Genomic DNA, 7,827 nt, shown 5'->3' with positions numbered 1-7,827 from the left:
AGTTGGGGTTTAGTCCACTTCTATATCCTTCCCTTCAATGCTCAGGGGTCCAGGATTATCTTCTGTGTCTATGTTAATTGATCCCCTTTTCTTTGTTGAAGAGGGTCTGTGCACTCTTTCTGCCTATTCCACATCTTGGAATCAAGTCCTGGTTCACAGGTAATTTTTGTGATTAACTATTTAATGATTTTTACTCAGAAGACTAGAATCTCCATAAAGACAGGAACTTGGATTACATATTTTTTAAAACTTTTTATTATGAAAAATTCCAAATATACATGAAAGTAGAAGGAATAATTTATGTCTGTACTGCTCCCACCCAGCTCCCTTAACACAATGCCTGGCACATAGTGGGCCTTCAAAAGACAGCTTTCTACTGACTTTACCATGGACTGTCAGAAGAACAAACAAATCTCTCTGGGAAGAAGTATAGCCAGAAGCTCCTTAGATGCAAGGATGGTGAGACATCTCACATTGGACGTGGTCTCAGGAAGGACCAGTCCCTGGAGAAGGACATCATCCTTGGTAAAGTAGAGGGGCAGTGAAAAAGAGGAAGACCCTCAATGACATGGACTGACACAGTGGCTACACAACAATGGGCTCAAATATGGCAACAATTGTGAAGATGGTGCAGGACCAGGGAATGTTTTGTTCTGTTGTCCATAGGGATGTTATGAGTCAGAACTGACTCAATGGCACCAAATAACAGCAACATTATAAGCCAGGTAGGGTGTCAAACACCAGAGCTAAGAGAGTGAGGTAGACCCAGACCCTGCCCTCATGGCACTCCCAGTCTGGTGGAAAGGCTGACTTCATTTGGCAGTATCCCAGTGGAAGGAATGGATAACTGCTTGGATAGAGGAAGTTGAAAGTATGATGGAAGTATCTCACCAGCCAGAGGAGGCTTCCTGAAAGGAACCCCTATCCTGAAAACTGAGAGACATGTAGGAGCTAACTGCATGAAAAGTACTATGGGTTGAATTACATTCCCCCAAAAGATCTGTTGAGATACTAACCCTTGTACCTGTGAATATGACCCTGTTTGGAATAGAGGTTCTTTTTTGCTCTGTTAATGAGGTCATACCAGAGCAGAGTGCATCCTAAACGAAATTTCAGTCTTAAAAAAACAGCAGAATAGATGTGTGGACATACACAAAAGGGAAGACAGATGCCATGTGAGGGTTGTCTATGAGCAAACACCAGAAACTAGGAGAGGGTCCCACAGAAGAAACTGACATGACTGAGCCTTGATTTGGACTTGTGGCTTCCAGAATTATAAGAAAATAAATCTCTGTTCTTTAATGTGAAGTGAAGATGGAAAGAAGGTGGTAGGTGGGGTGGGAATGGGAGGCGAGACTAACAGGGCCAACATGGACTGGAATGGGTGAGGTAAGTGCTCAGACCTGGCTTTTCCCAACTCTAGTCAGCCCTCCATTCTGGCCAATGAAATCTGAGATTCTTAGCAAAGATTTGAGCATCCCTCTCCATATTCCTTCTGCCTCATACTCATCCTCTCTCCTCTGCTCCAGCCACAAGAGTTTCTTTTCTGTTCTAGAACCTGCCATACTCTTTGATCCTCAGGGACCACACTCCCAGGGACTCTCTCTGCCTGAAGGGCTGTGCCCATCCCTCAATATCACCCCTCTGAGACCAGACAATCTCTGCTCACCCCTCAGGTCTTAGCTTAGCTCTCATTTCAGAGAACCGTTCCTTGGTCCTACCCTCCAAAGCAGATTCTCCCACAAGCCATTAACCTCTTGAATTTAAACCTGTGCTCTTCCTTAGCTCCACTTATCAAGATTAGCTATTAAATATGCTTGTGTATTTTTAACTTCTGTTTGACATCAGTCTTAGAAAAGACAAATCTTAGAAGTCAAGTCTTAGAAGAGAAGTCTTAGAAGAAATGCAACCAGAATTTTCCTTAGAAGTGAGGATGGTGAGGCTTTGCCTCACTTACTTTGGGCCAGTATATCACCGGGAAAGACAAATTGTTAGAAAAGACATCATGGTTAATAGAGGGTCAGCAAATCAAGGGAACCCTCACTGAGGTGAACTGACACGCTGACTGCAACAATGGACCCAAACACATCAGTGATTGTGAAGATGGTGCAGGACTGGGCAATATATAAGGTTGCCATTAATCAGAGCTGACTCGGTGGTAACTAATAACAATAATCTCTGTCTCCCCCACTCCACTGTACAATCTGGGTGCACACGCCATGCTTTAGTGTCCCCCATTGGGTACCCAGGGCCTGAGCAGTGCCTAGAACATGGTGAAGGCTTAAGAAATATTTGAATCAATGAATGAGGTCCATGTTAATATACACACCCATTTGACAACCAACAGGATTAGTACTTTCAGGTTCCTATCCTTGAATGTCCAGCACTGACCAACCCTGTCCCCTGAATGTCATTGTCATCTTCCGCCTCATTGTGATGATTTATAATAATAGCCATCTCATCCTATTAGGAACATGCACCCATTCCAAAGTCACCCCCAGTCACCCTTTTACTGCCTGATACTATTATCACACTCATAAATTACCTGAGTTATTTGCTGGTTTACTGTTATCTGCCTGAGTCAGGGACCAGAACATCAGGAGTCCGGACTGTCTTGTTCACTGCCGGTGTCCCCAGCACTGCTCCCTGCATGGTTTGCATAGATCATTTCATTTTGCATTCCCTCACTCTTTCGGGATGCATGTGAAATGAAGCCCACATGACAAGTGAGAGGACAGAAGTCTAAAGAGATTACCAGACTTCTAGATCAGGGATAGTTGGTGACCAACTGGCCATGATGGAGCTCGTAATGCCAGTTCAGAGCTCTCTCCAGCATTCTGGAAGCTCACAAGTTTCCAGCAGTGGGCAGAATTGTTTCTTCCACCTCCAACTCTTGAAGCTTCCTTATAAAGCACAAAACAAGTGCAAGATAGTCCTATAGGGAAGATCCACACTGAATTCTCCCTACCTATTCATGTCCTTTCCTTGGGTGGTAAATCACCTAAGCACATGACTACTAACAAAATGGTTGGTGGTTCAAACCAGCCCTGAGGCCTAGTAATGCGCTTCTGAAAAACCAGCCATTAAAAATCCAACGGAGACCAGATCTGCTCTGCAACACTTGGGATCGCCATGAGTCACACTGACTCAACAGCAACTGATCTGGTTTTTTGGTTTTAGTCAGGTCCTCACCCACCACCAACTTAAAGATGAAATTAAGAAGCAATTATCATATGCTTGGACCCACAGCCAGAATGCCATGACCTCACTAACCAGTAACTCTTGTGACCTTGGACACAACCTTCCTCTTCCTTTCATTCATTTATTTCATTTTGTCATTGTTACTTGCTGTGGAGTTAATTCCAGCTGGTGGCTGTAAGACAAGAAACAGGCAAGCAAATATCTCCATTTCTTCCTGCTACTTCTGTGTATATCCTACAAGTCCTTGTTTGTTTTGCTTGGTTTTGTTGGTGGTGGTGGTGGTGGTGGTTGGTTGGTTTTTTTGTTTGTTTGTTTGATTTTTTATAAAAACCCTGAAGCAATAATTTGTTTCCCAGTAAAAAAAAAAAAAAAAAAAAAAAGCACATGCACATCACCCTCAGAGCATATGCACAGACATGTTAAGATGGCAGACATCTTACAAGAACCACAGCAGTGACCACACCATTGGGTGCTCCCTGCTTGAGATCACAAACTTAGTCACAAGGGCTGGGAGGGTGCCCAGAAAGAAAAGCACGACTGTGTACATGTCAGAAATCTTCCCAAGAAATATTTCTCCTATTAGTTCCTGTTAAAATCTGGGGAAAAATTTTGTCCTCTGCCAGGAATAGATAGGAACTGAAGGGCAAGGACAAATGGACGTATCTCTAAGTGAAGTGAGGGCTTAGGAACAGACCATGAGACATTTTTATTAAAATCATTAAAAAAAAAGAAAGAAAAGAAAACATAGAGTAGTATCTGCAGAGTTTATTAAAATTCTTTCAGACTCACTTCCAAGTCAAGAAGAAGTCAACTTGAAGATCATATACACACTGGTGACAACAACAAAGGAAATGTCAACAAGGAAAAGTACAGAATAATGATTTCAAGGGAATTAATATGAAACACAACCCCCCATCATTTTGTAATAGGTGCTATGCTACCAGTATTTCAAATGCTATCAGGGTCATGCATGGTGAACAGAATAAGACAGACTAGGGAGACCTGGTAATGTATTTCCAAATACCCACTAATGAAAACCCTATGTATCCCAATAGAATATTGTCTGATATAGTGCTGGAAGATAAGCCCTCTAGGTTGGTAGGCACTCAAAATACATCATAGCCACAACAGTGGACTCAAGGGTAACAGTGATCATGGAGATGGTGCAGGACCAGATACTGTTTTGTTCTGTTGTACATGGAATCACCAGGAGTTGAAAACAACTCAAGGGCAACCAACAACAAGAAGAAACTTAACCTCAGTTACTAAAAAGGGAAACATGTTTCCCAGTCCTAAATTGGGATTAATTCATGCATTCATCACTCATTCTTTTAACACTCCTTATAGAATCATTACTACAGATCTCACTAGGTAGGTACTCCTCATAAGTAGACCACAGTGACCCAGTAAGAGAAAATCCCTTAGTAGAATTACCGGTGCAACCCACTGACAGTCCATTGACAGCACAGTTAAAACTCTGTGGAGAAGAGACATCCTGTTCCAAAGAAGGGGCAACAAAAAAGACCCCAAAACTTTCCCCAGTGACCTTCTTCAATTTATTCCTAAAAGTGGAGTTAGGAATGTTATGCTTGGATAGTAGAAATGTACTTCATGTTGAGATAAAGGGAGCTCTGGTAGCATAGTGCGTAAGGCATTAGACTGCTAACTAGAAGGCTGGCGGTTCAAACCCACCAGCCACTCCTCGGAAGGAAGTTTGGGCAATCTACTTCCATAGAGATACTGCCTCAGAAACCCAAGGAGCGGTCAACTACAAGTTGGGTCTGACTCAACAGCAGCTGAGTTTGGTTTTTTTGAGTTTGGTTAAGATAAAATACTAGTTGTATCAAGGTCAAATATAAAATACAATTTTCAGTGAACCTCAAGAGGGTGAGAAATTTTCACAAGAAGAAAGCTGATTTTATTTATTTATTAATTGCCTTTCCTTTCACCCAATTTAATATGTGTCTACCCTCTACTTAGTGGTTTACCCTCCCTTCCCCTGCAACACCAGGTGAACATCAAAAAATGTTTCTTTTTGTGTGAAAACCTTTTCTTGACCTTTTATAATCATGATCTCATACAGTATTTGTTCTTCTGTGATTGACTAATTTCACTCGGCATAATGTCTTCCAGGTTCATCCATGTTATGTAATGTTGTCCAGCTTCATCCCTACTCTTTGTGTTATATTCCATTGTGTCTGTGTACCATACTTTGTTTATTCATTCATCTGTTGATAAATGTTTCCATCTTTTTGCTATTGTGAATAATGCTGTGATGAAAGTGGGTGTACATACATCTGTTTGTGTCATGGCGTTTATTTCTATATGATATACACCTAGGAGTAAGATTGCTAGATCATATGGTATTTCTGTTTCCAGCTTCCTAAGGAAGCACCATACTGTTTTCCACTGTGGTTTTATTGTTTTACAATCCCACCAGCAGTGTATGAGGGTTTCAGTCTCTCCACACCATTGCCAACATTTTTTGTTTTCTATTTTTTTGAACTTTGCTATTAACGCTGGGGTGAGATGATATCTCATTGTTTTTGATTTGCATCTCTCTAGTGACGAATGTTCACCAGTATTTCTTTATGTGTTTCTTGGCCACCTGTGGTGATTAAGTTTGTGTGTCATCTTGGCTAGGCCCGGTTGAATGGCTGGGCTTCTGGATGTAGTTACTCCCCATGGTAAGATTGGTAACTAACTCCATGATGGAATGTATAGGAGCAGCTGAGTAGCTGCTTAGGGATGTGGTCTGCTTCCGGTATATAAGAAGCAGCTTTGGGAATGGTCTCTAGCTTATGGCATGCTTGAATCCTGCATGTAGCCATGTGGTTGTTCAGCATCCTGCCATGCTCTGCCAACCTTGGGACTTTCAATGGACTTGAATTAATGGCCTGCCATATGGTTTGGTAACATCAGGACTGTACCTTTTCACTTGGCAATCTTGGGTTTGTCAGCCTCAGTAGCTAGCAGATGCCTGAGTGGAGAGATGCCTGTAGCTTCAGTGGACCGGGAGCAAGAAGCAGAGCTGAAGCCCAGCGTCAAGGGGCTTTCACACAGCTCCTAGAGCCTGGCACTTGGAACTTGTACTTCTAGCCTCCTGAACTATAAGAGAATAAACTCTTGTTTGTTAAGGCCATCCCATCTGTGGTATATTCATGTCAGAGCAGCACTAGGTAACCAGAACACCACCTGAATGTCTTCTTCGGTGAAGTGTCTATTCATGTCCTCTCTGGTTGTGTAGTGGGTAAGACATTTGACTGCTAACTGGAACGTCAGTGGTTCAAACCAACTAGACACAGAAGGAGGACAGGCAATCTACTTCTGTAAAGATTTATAGCCTCAGAAACCTAATAGGGGTTGCTATGAGTTGGAAATGACTTGATGGCAGTGAGTTTTGTTGTTGTTGTGGTTGTTGTTTGCCCACTTTTCAACTGCATTATTTGTCTTTTTGTTGTTGAGGTGTTGAAGTTTTCTATAAATTTTACAGTAATCCTTTTCAGATTTTTCATTGCTAAAAATATTTTCCCAGTCTACGGGTTTTATTTTTACCTTTTGATGAAATCTTTTGATACACATAAGAGTCTAATTTTTAGGAAGTCCCAGTTATCTAGTTTGTCTTTTTGTCTTGGTACTTTTTGAATTATGTTTGATAGAGTATTTATGCCCTATATTTGGGTCCCTAAGTTTATTCCCCACCACTCATCTGTCAGCTTGTCATACTGCTTGTCATACAGGAAACAAAAGACCAAAATGGATGTTAGAGTAGACTCTGAAACTTGCTCTTGAACAAAGAGTAGCTAAAGTGAATGGAAGAAATGATGAATTGAAAGAGCTGAACAGAAGATTTCAAAGGACAGCCAGATAAGACAGAGTAAAGTGTGATGTGCAAAGTGAAGTAATGAACTGTGCAAAGACCTGGAGTTAGAAAATCAAAGGAGAAGAACAAGATTGGCATTTCCTAAGCTGATAGAACTGAAAAAAAAAAAAAAAAATCCAAGCCTCAAGATGCAATATTGAAGTTCTATGGGCAAAATATTCAACAATGCAGAAAGCATCAAAATATGAAGGAATACACAGAGTCACTGTAACAAAAATAATTGGTCAACATTCAACCATTTCGGGAGGTAACATATGATCAAGAACCAATGGAACTGAAGGAAAAAATCCAAGCTGCACTGAAGGAATTGGTGAAAAACAAGGTTCCACGAATTCGTGGAATACCCATTGAGATGTTTCAACAAGTTGATACAGTCCTGGAAGTGCTCATTTGTCTATTGCAAGAAATTTGGAATACAGCTACCTGGCCAACTGACTGGAAGAGATGCATACGTGTGCCCATTCCAAGGAAAGGTGGTCCAACAGAATGTGGAAAATATCAAACAATATCATTAATACCACACACAACTAAAATATTGCTGGAAATAATTTAAAAATTCTTGGAGCAGTACATCAACAAGGAACTGCCAGAAATTCAAGCCAGTTTCAGAAAAGGATGTGGAACAAGGGACATCACTGCTGATGTCAGGTGAATCTTGGCTAAAAGCAAATAATACCAGAAGGAGGTTTACCTGTGTTTCATTGACTATGCTAAAGCATTCAACTGTGTGGATCATAACAAAT

This window comes from Orycteropus afer, unplaced genomic scaffold, assembly GCF_000298275.1.
Source record: "Orycteropus afer afer isolate SDZICR_OR568_19922 unplaced genomic scaffold, OryAfe1.0 scaffold00288, whole genome shotgun sequence".
NCBI lineage: Eukaryota > Metazoa > Chordata > Mammalia > Tubulidentata > Orycteropodidae > Orycteropus > Orycteropus afer.
This window is presented reverse-complemented; position numbering follows the sequence as displayed.